General features: G+C 51.9%; 3 long non-coding RNA genes across 4 annotated transcripts in view; all 3 read right to left on the bottom strand.

The window, feature by feature from the left end:
• Window positions 1-14,861, bottom strand: part of LOC137467234 (uncharacterized) — a 102,451-nt gene that overhangs the window by 4,657 nt on the left and 82,933 nt on the right. The gene's annotated exons all lie outside the window — the stretch shown is intronic.
• On the bottom strand, window positions 7,802-8,930 carry LOC137467254 (uncharacterized). Its single transcript, XR_010995465.1, has 3 exons — window positions 8,760-8,930; window positions 8,295-8,412; window positions 7,802-7,917 (listed from the first exon to the last, which is right to left on the bottom strand). It is a non-coding gene; the product is annotated as an uncharacterized lncRNA (long non-coding RNA).
• LOC137467266 (uncharacterized) lies at window positions 9,241-10,533 on the bottom strand. The gene is made up of 3 exons (XR_010995472.1): window positions 10,230-10,533; window positions 9,959-10,079; window positions 9,241-9,360 (listed from the first exon to the last, which is right to left on the bottom strand). It is a non-coding gene; the product is annotated as an uncharacterized lncRNA (long non-coding RNA).

Here is a 14,861-nt window from a genome sequence, read left to right as displayed (position 1 = left end):
GCCTCTCTGGTATTTGTCTGCAAACCTAATTGCACAAACATCACACACTTCAATTATTGAGAACACTGTAAACATGCCAGTTGTCGAGTGAAGACACTACTAATGTTTGAGAAGCTCAATCCAATGTGGATAGAGAAACTTCCCACAGCATTCAAACAAAACACCTCCTAAAACCATACCCCTGAATGACTTCTAAAGAAAATTACCTGAAACCATAACCAAGCATTCAGATGAAAATTAGGTAGGAGCTCTTCACCCAGAGGGTGATCAGGCATTGGGACAGGCTCCCCACAAGGCTGCTCATGGTACCAAGTCCACCAGAGCTCAGAAAATATTTGGACAAGTTCCAAATGCACTTGCATGTCCTTGTGGATCCCTTCCAACTCTGATTCTGATTCTCTGATTCTGTGACAAAGCCCAGTCCCTAACTGGTACTGCATGGAGCATGTTGCAAAGGCACCCTGTACCCTACCAGCAACCAGACCTGTCTCACCTGAGTTTCTCTGTGCCAGCCTAAAGCCAAAGCGGCACCAAGTTCCACAATTGTCTCACTACTGCCAGTCCTCACACCCCAGTTACTGAATGTTAAGTATTCCCTTAGGATCTGTGTTGACCACCACCAAGAATCACACAAATCATCATCCACATGTGAAACAGAACGTCCCCAGGGAGAAATCTGAAGTTTAGCTTTGTCTCTCCGGAAAGCCACCATGATGCTAGTTTAAAATGCTCTGCACTAGGCTAAGGCAGAGCAAGAGCTGCACTTGCAGTGGCAGGGAAGTCCCTGCAGGCAGGTGACTGCAGCCACAGCCAGGTGAGAGCCTGCTTTTCTCAGGGCAGCTGGCTGTACCTGGCTCAGCTCACTGCTGCAGGCAGCACTACTGAGTGCCTTTAGGGGAATGTGCACCTCGAGTCTGCCTGGAGCCAGGCTCCTTGGGGAAACAGCACTGAGAGCAGATTAATAACAAATGACATCACCCAAGCACGTTGTGTTTTGTGGGAAATTATGGAATCCGTGGGGAAGATGACATCAGTATCTTCCTTTCCATTTCCTTGAAAAGAACCCAGCACAGTGTTGTGGCAACACTTGCTTATCAACGACCAAGACAAAAAATTAAATCAAGCAAAATTTCCCATGCTGACCTTGTGAAATTCTCTACGCAACTTCCTCAAGGTCATTTTCTTTCAATTTCCCAATTAAATTTAAAGGATAATGACAGTGCCTAGATACTCCAAAATCAAAAGCTTAGCTACCAAGGCAGTGAATTTAGGTGCATGGGGTGGTCCAAACCTTGACCTCAATGCTCCAAATTGCATCCCATCAAGCAGTATGGGAACAAGGAAGGACTGGCAGGCTTTCTCAGGGGAAAACAAACCAGTGGCTACATGCAGTGACAAGAGACTGCAAGCTTGACCTGAGGGCATACCACCTCCAGTTGAGATCTCTGAACACAAGAGATCCCCTGTCCCGAGAATATGCTGCAAAAATGAATTACCAAGTTGAAAGTCTTACAGATATTGAGCAAAATGTGAAAGGCAACCATACCTCCAAGTGGGTTATTCAATTGGACATTCTGCGCACTTCCATTGTGCAATGCCTCACTGGCATTTGGCTAAAAGGAAAAAGATATTTTCTGTAAAAACTTCAGCCTACTCTCCATCACTGCTGATTAACTAGGCCCTTCACTTTAAACAAGAGCTGTATTTGCCAAGGCTTGCTGTCACATCACTAAAAAGGGCTGCTTTGACACAGTTCTCCCTCTGCAAGCAGCTGGCTACAAAACTGCCCTGAGAAAACAACCCTCCCTTAGCCTCTAATGCAGCCAAACGTTCAAGTAGCAAGTGATCCATTCCCAATTGCTGGAATTTATAGGCACAGGCTTCCCTTGGAATCAAGTGCCTGAGTACAACTGAACTGGCCAGTGTTCAGCTAACAATCCAGCTGAGAGTGGTTGACAAAAATACAAGAATTTTGGACACGACCTGATGCCGGGATTGATTTGGTACTAAGGAAGCACATCCTACAGTCAGCTCCAAGAAGAATTTCACCTGCATAAGGTGAATTTCGACTCTCAACAGGCATGAGAACCCTTTCTCTTGTCCTCAGCTCTAGATGCAATTCTTTGCAGGTGTGAAATGGAAACAGTTTATCCTAGGTTAATCAGATATTACAAAATTTGGGTTGCTTGGCTGATCTCATCATTTAGTACAGAATGTATTGCATTCCGCTGGAGGTTAAAATGTCCATCAGCCTAAGTACATTTTTTAATGAAAACAACTACTGCCATCCAACTGCTTCATTCCATAGGCAAAATTGCCTGAGAAAAAATCTGAAAAGCTATGATAAATGGACTGAAAGATGTGCACTAATTACCATGTGAAGGGAGACATCAATACCAAAGATAGAATATTACTTAATTGAAGAAATGATGTAATTTAGAACCAATGAAGATTCATGTCTTTGGCTGCTAAAAATGCTAAAATTTCTTTGTTTGGAAAAGCTTTGAAAATGGTGTGCATGTAGCTGGAGCTCTCCACTATGCATCACAGCTGAGAATAAAGAAATGGCTACTCCTAATAGTAAAAAATACTGTTAGAGCGTTTCCTTTCTCCTGACATGTTCGGTGAGTGCAGGGCAAAGACAGAACAATGAGAAATCTATGCATTTTGACCAAGAGCCATGCCCAGAGCATGAATTTCCTGAGTGTCCCAGCATGGAGAACATCTGACTTTCACTGGCACCTCCTCAGTGGCATCCCTGGGAACCCCTTCCATCAGAGAACTTCCCACTTCCGCTGGCACCTCCTCCGTGTCATCCCTGTGAGTCGTTTCCACCGGGGCAGCTGCCTCAAAGGGGCCCTTGGAGCACCAGTGGGGCCCCAGCCCTGCCCGACAGGTCCCGCGGGCTCAGCAGCACCTGACACCAACACCACGGCCAAGCCCCCACCCGCTGGCAACCCGCAGAGCCCGACAGCTGCCCCTCACCTGTTGGTCCTGGGACCCCTGGGTCACCCTGACGGGCATCGCAGCGCTGTTGGGGGCCCTGCGGGACGCAGTGCGGGTTGGGGCCCTGCGGAATGCTCTGGATCGTGACCAGGCCCTCAGCTCCGCCATCCCGCTCTGCCTCGGGTGCTCTGGCTCCCACACAGCCACTGATCCTGCTGAAAAATCTGCAAAATGCAAAATATTTGTCAGGAAAATGTGTTCTTTGATGTTTCTCCCTTGTGGCTTTCAAGGCTCATCAACAAGGAGGGAGATTATTCCCATGAAACAAGAAGTAGCCAACAAGCTCTAAGTGATGGCCAGGCCTTTGAAAGGCGGGTTGCTTCTGGGCTGAATGGCCTTGTGGAGGTGCAGGGCTTGACAGGCTTCAGTTTCCTCAGGCACAGGGGAGGTTAGCAAGGCTTGGGAAGAAGGATGTACCACTGATGGTGGACACAAAGAATGGAGAATTTATGGGCACAAGGACATTTGGCAGAATCCCCAAGGAAAGGAACAAACTGATAAAGCCAATGCAGAAACTGTGCTGAATCACCTCCTGCGAGGTAAAAGGCCATTCCAGCAGGGGCAGACCACGGCTATCCACTCAAGGAGCCTCTCACTAAGAAGAAGGGAGAGTCTGAGCATGCAGACTATTGAGCATGAGAAGTGAGAGGATCATTACCCGAAAGCAGACAGAATACTAATTATGAAGAGAACTAGGGAACTTGCAGTCAGTGAACACTAATTCCTTTCTTTGCTAAAATGTAGAAATACAAAGACACTCTGGTTCTTGTGGTGCTGGCTTTGTGAATTTGTCCCTGAGCCCCCCCCCCGTTTCTGCACAGAACTGTAAATAATTACCTCCACTCAGTGTGTGGATCGGCCTCTTGAACAGCGTGTGCTAGAACCAACCAAGCTGGAACAACACTCGCTATCGCTCCGACACCTCCGCTCTCGACGCAGCCGCCGAAGGGTCTGACCGGTCCTGCTGTGTGCTGGTGACAATGGCCACGTGTCCTTGGAAACGGGGAGTTCCATGTTCCGGGCTGGGCGGGATGTCACTGAGGAGCGGGACGCGACACAGTCGGGGCACAGGGAATTCACAATGGGCACACGTGGGGAATGCCCTGCCTTGTCCCATGACTGACTCAGCTCATTTCCAAGCGCAGAAAGGGGTGCTCTGGCCCCACCAGTTGCTGCAGTAGCTTTGCAGACCAGGGCTAATGAAGTGTTTCTGCACACAAGTGCTGCACTTGGCCCTCTCTGAGGCAAAGGAGCAGCTTAACACCCCTAACCAGGGCAGCAAGGTGCAGCCCCCTCCTCCCCCAGCACTGGGTGATCCTGTCGTGGGCCAGTCAGTCTGTGAGGCTTCCAGCACATACACGGTCACTCAAATATTATCTCTTTGACAAAACCCCCCAGCCTTTCCTCATCCCAGTCTCCTAAAAGGAAACAAGCCAGCAGCAAGCCCAGGCCCCCATGTGCTGTGCAGGAGGAGCTGACGTGGAAAGGCCCACGCTGGCCCTGAGCACAATTACAGGCTGATAATTGTGCTGACTGCAGCTGGCCGTTGGAGTTACTGACACATGCAGATAAACATTTTATACTCAGTTTATGATGGTTTCATTGTCATTTTCCCCCTACCCAAGATTATTCCTGATTTAAGTCAGCTGGCACCAAAAATAAGTGTTGTCCAGTCATTACAGGGAGAGGGAATAAGAGCATGCAGTTGAGAATGTGTTGAATATTACCATCCAAAGCACATTTTCAATGACATCTTGTATTTGTTTTCAAGACCATCTCTATACCTACCATGTCTGATTTCCTGGCTGTCCCACTCACAAGGACAGTGCAGTTTGGGGAAAGAAAGGGAGGAAGCAATTTGTCAAACACCAGAGCCCACAGCTGTGTCCCTTTTTGGGAATGACTGGATGGTGTTGATTATGGATCCCCCGTTAGGAACTATTGGAAAAGCATGTGTAGGAATCATTAAAGGAATCCATGGAGGTGTTACACTGGACTCCAGAATGTCCAACAGCCTTTCTATATCTTTTAAAGGTTATTGGTGACAACCCCTGCTCTGCAGTTACCAGATTTGACTGACCCCTTTGCACTGCTCACACGTGAGTGCCTTTGCCTTGCACAGTAACTCCGTATTTAGCTCCAAGAATGAAGGAAGTAACCCTATGGCATTTTGAGCCTATTTCTCAAAAAACATCTAAACTATGTACTAGAGGGATGGCCAATGCACCTCAGAGCAGGAGCCACCATGGTCCTGATTGAGAGAATGTACTTGAAAATAAATGGGGAAAAAAAAGTGACAGTTTATGTGCCACACATGGTTTGTCTGGTGTAGAGCAAAAAGGAGGTCACTGGTTATCCCTGAGCAGAATCTGAAAGTAACAGGTGGTGCTCCTGGAACAAAAGACCTTGAGACCCAGGCCCCTCAAAAACTTTCTTTGTCCTTGCTGCCTAGAGTGTGCCTAGAGTGACATGAGGGTCACCTTCCTGCCAGTTCAGTATGTGCAGGGGCAGAGGGGGGAATGTCAATAAGTGATCGGTTGTCCTGAAGTCCCTTTTGCCGGGGCAGATGCCATAGGGGTCTCTCAGCCAGAGAAAGAGCCAGGACCCGCAGGGCAGATCCAATGTCCTGGATCCGGCCAGGACAGGGGTAATTTTTGCAGCAGCCAGGAGGAGCATGGCCAGGACCTTGGGGTAACTGGCTATCACCTGCCACGTGGCAGGGGGAAATGGAAGGGGTTTGTTCTTTTCTTTCTTTTCTTTCTTTTCTATTTTTAAACAAATCTTTTCCCATTCTTTCTATTAGAAACCATTAACATTTTGTAATAGCCTTTCCTTGCAACCATAACCATTCCAGTATTCTGCATTTCCTTGCTTTTCAAAAGTTACTTTCTCCAAACAGAATCTTTGCAAGCTCACTTTGAACCCAAAACTGGTGAAACACCTCCTGCTCCAGCTCCTGTTCCTGCTCCTGAGGGTAAGTCTGCTTTTCACTCTGGAGAAGCAGGTTGCTGTTGGAACTCTCATAGCCACAGCTCCCGGCTGGATTGCCGTGTCTTACCACAGACAGCCCTGGAGACAACAGTACAGACAGGCTCCATCTGCAATAAAAGGGGACTTGGTCCCAGCTTTTCCCGTGGACCAGCGTGCAGCAAGCACACCTGGGCCTCATTCAGGTCTGTGTGGGCTGGTAGTCAGCTTCTGCTGGGAATTTAAAGCTTTTACCCTACTTTCCACAATAAAGAATGGAGCAAACCCAGCTGCACCAAAACCCAAATTTCACTCTAGCAATCACAATTTTCATTTTCCTCTATTCAAGCCTTGAAGAAAACAAACTTTACCTGAGTGAGCTGGAGGCACAGTGTCCTCCAAGACCATTCTTGAGTAGGACAACATTCCAGGGGAAGCCTGGCAAAGCCAGAGTTTACTGATGCTCAGGAAGCTTTGCAAAAGCTTCCACCTGCAGTGCTCTTGCACCCTCCAGAGCTCCTGGAGCCCTCAGTCACCCCAGGCACAGTTTGGACAGCAAGGGCATGGTTCCGTTTGGGACATGTGGGGACAGGAGGAGGGAAGACTTTGCAAACACTGTCACGAGGGCAGGGCTCTTTTCCTTTATGGTGCCAAGTGGTAGTACATAATCTTGGAGTTAATGTCAGGTGCTGAGAGGCACAAATTCTCCGTGAGAAGGACAGAGTGTCTCCACTCACACAGCAAGGTAAGTGAAGGGGAAAGCGCAATCTATCTTTTCATGGGAGGTGTTCAGTTTTTAACAGAATATTTTTGCAGGAGACGTGCCTAGGCAGCGGTGATTGAGAGCATTTTTCAGACTCACAGAGCATCCCCACATCTGCTTTGCCACATTTGCTCTCTTTTTTTCATGGTGAATGATTTCTGCTGCCAGGGTGGCTCCTGCTCGGAGTTCTACTCCCAGTGGAGTCCCGGAGTCTCCTCAGCAGGCCTTTGCAGCGAGTTCTGAGCCAACGTGTGGCTCTGCTGCCATCCCAAATCTGCCCTTCCCTTGCCCAGCCTGAGTGCAAGTGGGGCATGTGCTGTGCATGGCTGAGATTTTCATGGCCAAAATCCTCCTGCATTTACATCTGCTCCTGGCTTTGGGTGGCACAAATCACAAAACACCCACTGCAGTTGACAAATGGCATTTCCTGCAGATTGCTACAGCCGCACTGCTGATCGACAAACACACGAGAATCCATTTCATCCATTGGAAAATGTCATTTATGACTAATTGCTACACTCACACTGACAATACAGAACTATACAAATCTCAATTTAGGTTAAAACCAGGAATTTATTAGATTATTACAACCAGTCTAGGTAAAAATATACAAATACCAACTTCAGTTAATAAAACTTAATTTATTGCCAACCTCTAGAGCAACTCACTATACACAAAGGTCAATTACATTTAACAACTTAATTTATTACATATTACTACAAGTGTAGAGCCCATACAGAAATACAGAAATATGGATACCCTCTCTAAATAGCCCTACACTAAGAATTCAATCAATAGACTTATACAACAATGCCCTCCATACATCTTTAAATAAATTAAATACATATGTATATGCACATATATATAAATGCACATACAAGTATAACAGTCTACAGATGTAAATATAGATTAAACATCACACACTACATACAACAGACATACATACATATATATATATCAATAGATTAGATATATAAACCAAACCTGTCTATAAATATACAAATATCACTGTGCTAAGGTAAATACCCATCCAACTGCATCAATACAAACAGAACTGCAACATAACTTTAAACAGAACAGCAAGCAGAGGGATCCCAGCTGCCCCATCTTCAAAGCCTCTCCCTCGGTCTCTTCCTCCCGTGCAGAGCAGCTCTCCTGCACAGGGACGGCAGATGGCACAGCTGGGAAGCAAAGGGAGCACTGAGTCAGTATGGGGACGTTTTCCTTGGCAGCAGCTGCACTTCCATCAGGGAAGGGAAGATCTCAGAGCCTCCCCAGGAGGGTTAGAAAGAAAAAGCAGCCGAGCGGGCCAGGCTGTGGTGAGCGCAGCTGCGGCGGGACTGTCCCGCAGCCCCGGCAGCCCGGCACAGCCGGCACAGCTCCCGGGCCCTGCCGGCACAGCTGCCTTGCCCAAGGACAGCCCCTGTGCCGGCCGGGGCAGCTGCGCTGAGCAGCCCCAGCACGGGCAGGGCCCGCTGCTGCCCCGCCGGGCAGTGCCCACGGCCACAGCCCACGCCACCCTCAGCCCCACCCTGCCTCCCCGGCCCTGTGGCCTCACCCGGGCTCTCTCCAGCGTGGCAGCAGCAGGTCCCCGTTCCCTGCTCTTGCTGCTGGCCTTCAGCTTCTCCCTGCTGGCTCCCGTCAGTCTCCGGCTGTCCTCAAGGTCTCCACTGCAGCTGTGGCAAAAGCGGAGGCTCTGCAACTGGTTCCAAGGCCTGGCAGAGCTGCAGTCCCGGAGCCCTCTGTGCTCCCTGCCGGCCCCCTCCATCCCCTCAGCCCCGCCATGCTCTCGGCAAACCCCCAGCCCCCTTCAGTTTCTTCAGCCCCTCACAGTCCTCTCAGCCCCTCAGTCCCTTCTGACCCATCCCGTCCCCTCTAGACCCGCCACCCCTCGGCCTGTGCCACTTCCCTGTCACCTCAGTGCCACCATCGCCCTCGGCTGCCCCACAGCCCTCAGCCCCAGCAGCACCTCAGGGTCACCGTCCCTTCAGCGTCACCGCCCCCTCAGCCCCCTCAGTCTCACCGTCCTTCAGCAGCTCCTCAGGGGACACTGCCTGGGGCCACCGGCAGCTCCCACCGCTCCAGGGACACCTGGGGCTGGAACTGCTGCTCCGCCCGGCCCGGCCGCCAGCTCGGACCCAGCACAGGGAGAGGGGACACAGGGGGCACGGGGGAAAAGCAAGAGGTGAGGCAGGAAGCAGAGCAGGGGAAGAGGTTAAAAAGAGGCCTATACCTGTACAGATATCAATCTATGTAACTAAACCCCCATATATCAAAACAAATATGCCTATCTACAAATATAACTATATATATGTAAATGTAACTATACACATGTATAAGTACAACTATGGACATCTACAACTATAACTGCACATCTAAAAATATAAATATATACACCTAAAACTAAAAATAAATTAACTGGACAAATCTCTGTCTATGTAGATAGATAAATGTAACTACATAAACCTATAAATACAACTACATATATCAATAAATAGAACTATACACATCTAGAAATATAACTAGAGATAGAGGAATTCTACCTGCCCAATGGTCACAGGCTCTCCCTCTGTCCCTTCCTGGCACACAGGGCAGCCCTCCTGGACAAGTTGATCACACGGGATCTGGGAAGCAAAGGGAACACTGAGACAATACTGGCCCTTGTGCAAGCGCCCCTTGAGCACCAATTGTCCTTCTATCAGGGACATTAAAAGACGGCCTGAAAGGCAGACTCTCACTTGGCAATTTGAAGCCTGCTCTATAAAGAACAGGGATCCTTCCAAGTTTTCAAAACGGAACTGTGTAAAGTATTTAAGTATTCTAATAAAGTCTCAGCACCCACAGTGCAAATGGCACCCACGAGAGCTTGAAACACAGACAGTCCCAGTGACAGAGAGACCACAGTCCTCACTGAAATGGCTGAAGGCTGCTGGGGGCTGAGGTATGAACCAGACTGGGACACCCAGCTTGGTGGCACAACTCCCACAAGGTCAGGTTTATTCCCTGCTCTCTTGCCACAGCAGAGGACTCAGTGCCCAGGCCTCTGGCGAAGCGTGGAGGGCAGAGCTCGGGCAGGTTGTGCATGTGCCTTTGAACTAAAGGCACCAGGAAGCACCAACCCTGCGGACAAGAGCTCAACTCTTCTCATCTCCCTTCCTGCCCGAGGCAGGCTCAGAGCAGCCGTCTCACACCTCTCTAAACCAACGGGGGCTCTGTCCTTACCAGGCTCCTCGGGCTCTGGGGAACTGTTCTTGCAGCTCTCGGTGCCAGATGAAGTTTCCTCTGCTGCAGCCCGGTTCACAGGCTCCCCTCCTGAAGACTCAGGGGCAACATTCATATTGCCCTTGAAAGAACAAGAGAAAAAAAAAAGAAAACTAAAGATCATTCAGTATTTTGCTGGAATCACTTCAAGGATACGGTTACTCTCCTTCTCCATGTAACAGCGTTCAAAAGCTTTCAGCCCAACCTCTTCCATTCCCCTCCAATGGGTTACCTGAGCAGAGGGAGACCTTTCAGGCAGGGATCTCCTGATCTCCCAGATCATTTGCTCTATGGCAAAGCCAAGATCCACTGGTGGCAATTGCTCTTCACCAGGCGCATTCCAGGCTGAGCCGGAGGCCGTCGATGCTGCACAACCTGCACTGCCAGGTGGAGCACTGGGGGCTGAAGTGCCCGAGGTGGCTGCAAGAATCCAAAGACATTGGTCATACTCCACAATGTGGCTCTGGGACACAGATCTCTGTTGCTGCCTTGGATCAACCATCACAGGAAGCAGGCAGGAAAACCAGGCAGAGAATCTTTTGCCTTTCTAGGTGCCCCTTCTAAATAAGCTGGAGAATTTTGGGCCAAGAATGACAGAGCCTTGTGGAAAAATACTTCAAACAGTCACTTTTCAGGACCTTTTGGGGAAAAGCAAGGCTACAACTCTTTTCCTACCTGGCGGGTCGTGTGCTGGGGGCTGCTGCTCCCTGTGGAGCTGCTGGGAGCCGCAGGGCTGGATCCCGAGCACCTCCCGGTCGATCGGAGGCAGCTGCCCCCCGTAGAGTTGCTGGAAGCAGCTGCGAGGCCCCTCCCGCCCGAGCGGCAGCAGCGGCTCCCCGTAGAAACCGAAGAAGCCGCAGGGCGGGATGCGCAGCAGCTCCCGCTCGGTGGGCGGCGGCCGCTCCCCATAGAGCTCCTGGAAGCGGCTCGGCCCCTCCCGCCGGGCCGGCACCGGCCGGTCCCTGTGCAGCAGGTGGAAGCCGCAGGGCGGGCGCCGGGCGAGCAGCGGCCGCTGCCCGGGGGGCGGCTGGAAGCGGCCAGGCCGGGGGCTGCGCCGCTCCCGCCCGTCCGGCAGCGTCCGCTCCCTGTGCAGCAGCAGGAAGCCGCTGGGCGGGCGCCCGGGCGGCAGCGACGGCCGCTCCCTGGAGAGCGGCTGGAAGCGGCTGCGCCCGTCCCGCCCGTGCGGCAGCGGCCGCGCCCCGGGGAGCTGCTGGGAGCCGCGGGGCGGGCGCCCGCGGCCCTCCCGCCCCGCCGCCGGCCGCTGCCTGTTGGCCGCGCTCCGGCGCCTGATGCGGAGCAGGAGGTCGGGGCGGTCGCGGCGAAAGCAGGGGTTGCTGTAGTGGAGCCAGCTGTCAGCATCGCCCGGCACAACCGAGCCAACCCGGCCCGGCACCCTGTGGAAGCCGTAGCGGTAGAGCTGCCGCACGAAGCTGCGGAACTGCGTGGCCCTGAAGGTGTGCGGGGCCGGGCCCTGGGCGTCGCCCGGGCTGAGCAGCTCCCGCTCGAAGAGGGAGCGGTCGATGAGCAGCCCCCGGGCCCGGCTGTCCCAGCGCACGGAGCGGACGCGGGGGCTGTTCACCAGGCGCCACAGCTTGGCGGGGAAGGCACTGGCTCTGAGCCCGGCGGGCAGCGGCAGCTCCGCCATGGCGCCGCTCGCCGGCTGTCGCCACAGCGGCCCCGGCGCAACGGCCGCGTGGGGATACCATAGGGACAGAGCCAACGCGTGGATTTGGAGCCTGGGGGTGCTGGCACCAAAGTCCTGCTCTTGAGAGGGGTGCAGGGACACAGGGGCTGTCAGAGGACAATGAGAGACAGGGGACATGAGGCCATTATGGGCCAGGCAAGATCCTGCCCAGCATGGCAGCAAAGACATTTCCTCCCCGTGGCCTTGGCACTCCAGGGCACCCCAAAAGGGCCGAGGAGTCCTATGTGTAACCAGGAGGGATGACTGACATCACTGTGGGTCCCAGCATTCCCCAGTCCCTTGCTGGCCGTTCAGTGCACACTGGGGCCGCTGGGCATGTGTGGAACATGGGGATGGGGTGCACAAAATTAAAGGGGGACCCCTAAGTGGAAGGAGTGGAAGCCAAAATCGCTGGGTGGAGATCCCCAAAACGGAGGTGTGAAATCCCGAAATGGAGGGAGGAACCCACAAAATTGGGGCAACGCCCCAAAAACCACATGAAGCTGTTCTCTCCCTCCATTGTTTACCAACAAGAGTTCCATCTACCAACTCTAATTTCAGCAAATAATTCCAAGTGTTTCAGCTGAAACTCATTCTGAGCAAATTTTGTAGAAGTGATCACAGAATCACAGAATGTTCTGTGTTGGAAGGGATCCACCGAGTCCAATTCTGAAGGGAATGGCTTGCTGGCAGGGTCAGCACCAAAGACACCCACCCCAGCTTAAAGAAGAAGTGTCATTGACTGTAGGGCAAAGCAGCACAGAAGTACAAAAGGATAAGCTAAGCAATGCACCTGATCATTACTAGAAAAGATTGCCTGTAGGGATTCAGAAAGATACATCACCAGTTACCCTCATACTTGACCATTGTCCTGACACACACGTCAGCTGGGGATGCCCTGTCACACCAAGGGATTGGAGAAGCACTCCCAGTCACTGGGAATTCCTATGTGGTTCGCCCACCCTCAGGCGAGGCCGCCAACTTTGCGCCAAGTGAGAGGGCCCAGATTTTATACTGTTGAATAAACAAGCTACCATAACTTCTAGTGCGGGAAGATCTGGTTTCATCCTCCTCTTGGCCAGGGCTCAGGGAGGAACTAAGGGAGTTTGCTTTGAGCCTACACCTTCAAACAAAGCCAGATAGAGATGTGATAAATGAATATGATTTGTGCCAATAATTGTAACTATATCGATATTTTAGAAAATATTTGTTAAAAAGTAATAGGGGAAAGTGATATGTAATTAGCATCACAAAACAGCTGTTTGCAGATGTTCATAAGAGCCAGGATGGAGTATTGAGATATTTTAGCACAAACGGCCTTGGGAAGGACAAAGCTGGGAAAAACTCCAAGAGTGGAATTGACATTGAGGTGAATGAAAGTCCAGGCAACTTCTTCTTAGGCAAGATTGGCCTTGAAGACAATTAAGCTGCCCATATGGCCCTGGGCGCAAGGCTGGTGCCCCACAGGACATGGGTGCCACCCACGGTGGGGCACAAGGGGAAGGCTGAGGAAGCAGAGCGCAGAGACTGTGTGGGGGAAATAACAACAATTTATTTATTTTTCTAAAAAGAAGGAGTTGAAGAGCCTTGCTAGTTCTACTGCAGGGGTGGGGAGAGTTGGAGGCCTTTCTCTTTAGGGACCGCCGGGGCCACCCAGGCAAGCAGTGCCTGCCTTGGGTGGGACCAGAGGGTCTGAGGCTGGTGCTCTGGACAGATGGATCAGAGGGACCTGCCTCATCCTGGGGCTGGTCCTGCTCTGGGGACACTGGCACAACTGGGGGATGGCTTTGACCCCTGCTGGGGGTGGCCTCCGTTGTGGCAGCTTCCTCTTCTTCCTCTGTGGGGACTTGAGGGCTGCTGGGTAGAGTCCAAGAGCTGGGTCTGGGGCTGTTAGGGCTGGAGGAGTTGGGGTTTGGGCTGGAGAAGCTGGGGGAACTGTGGCTGTTGGGTCTGTAGAGGCTGGGGGAGCTGGAGAAGATGGAACTGGAGCTGCTGGAGCAGCTGCTGGCTGCTGGGCTGTCATCCTCATCTGCGGCAGCGTGGGAGTGCAGCAGACTCTGGGCCCCTGAGCTGCAGTGTCTCACTGTGATGTCGATGGTGCCCTGGACTAGTGGCACTGTGTGTTCCTCCAGGAAGCCCTGCAGACTCTGGATCATGTCCTGCTGGTCTGGCCCACACACACAGAGAACATACAGGATGGCACTCTGTGCTCCTTGCCATCCACCACTGCTCCCTTTGGATGGCCTCCATCCTCTGGTTCAGCCAAGTCCGCACAGGGTCCAGAAGTTCCCGTCGTCGACGGAAAAGTCCTGCCCAGACCTTGGCAGGACATCGCCGACAGCTCTGGCTGGTGTCTCCTGAGGAGAAGCGGGATGGGCCGGCACAGGGCCATGGGGGCTGATCTCGTCCTGGCCGCCGGGAGCTCGCTCTGATGAGCTCGTGGCTGCTGGCAGCTGCTCAGGGGCTGTGATGACAATCTCTAGAGAGTCACCGGCATCATCAGAAAACCTGACAGTCTCTATTGCTCCTCTGCACAGTGGGCATGATGGATTTGTCTGTGCCAACCGCAGGATGCAGCCCCGGCAGAACTGGTGGCCACAGGGCAGAGTAGAAGCCACCTCATCCCAGGTGTCCTGGCAGATGGCACAGTTGCCATCTGTCTCTGTGGCCGTATTTGGCTGCTGCAGCACGTTGGGGAGGGCTGAGGATCAGGAGCTGCTCTCTGTTGCCAGTGTCACAGCCTGCAGGAGAGGGGAGGAAGGAGGACACCCTCCTAAAATCCAAACAATGGGGACTAAAATTGCCTCAGATGTTTTAAAAGAAGCATGAAATAGCTTCAAATCACCCTTAAATCTCTCAAATGCACCTAAAATCCACCCTGAATGTACCTGGTTCGGCCTAAAATCACCCTAAATGGCTTGGTTTGATCTAAAATTGCCCAAAGAAGCAAAAAACCTACTCAAATGGGCCCAAAATCACAAAAAAACCTACCTAAAATCCCCCATACAGGATTAAGAGTCACCTATATGGACCTAAAATCTCCCAAAGGGATCTGAAATCCCCCCTAACCCCACCAGAGTCGGCCTCAAATCAGCCACAGGGGCCGAAAATCCAGCCGAAAAGGCTCGGGATCCCCGCAAGGGATCTGAAGCCCACCCTGAACCTGCCCGGTTCGGCCCA

The sequence above is a fragment of the Anomalospiza imberbis genome, unplaced genomic scaffold (assembly GCF_031753505.1).
Source record: "Anomalospiza imberbis isolate Cuckoo-Finch-1a 21T00152 unplaced genomic scaffold, ASM3175350v1 scaffold_55, whole genome shotgun sequence".
Lineage (NCBI taxonomy): Eukaryota > Metazoa > Chordata > Aves > Passeriformes > Viduidae > Anomalospiza > Anomalospiza imberbis.
Note: the sequence above shows the minus strand (reverse complement) of the source record. Positions and strands in the feature narration are given on the sequence as shown.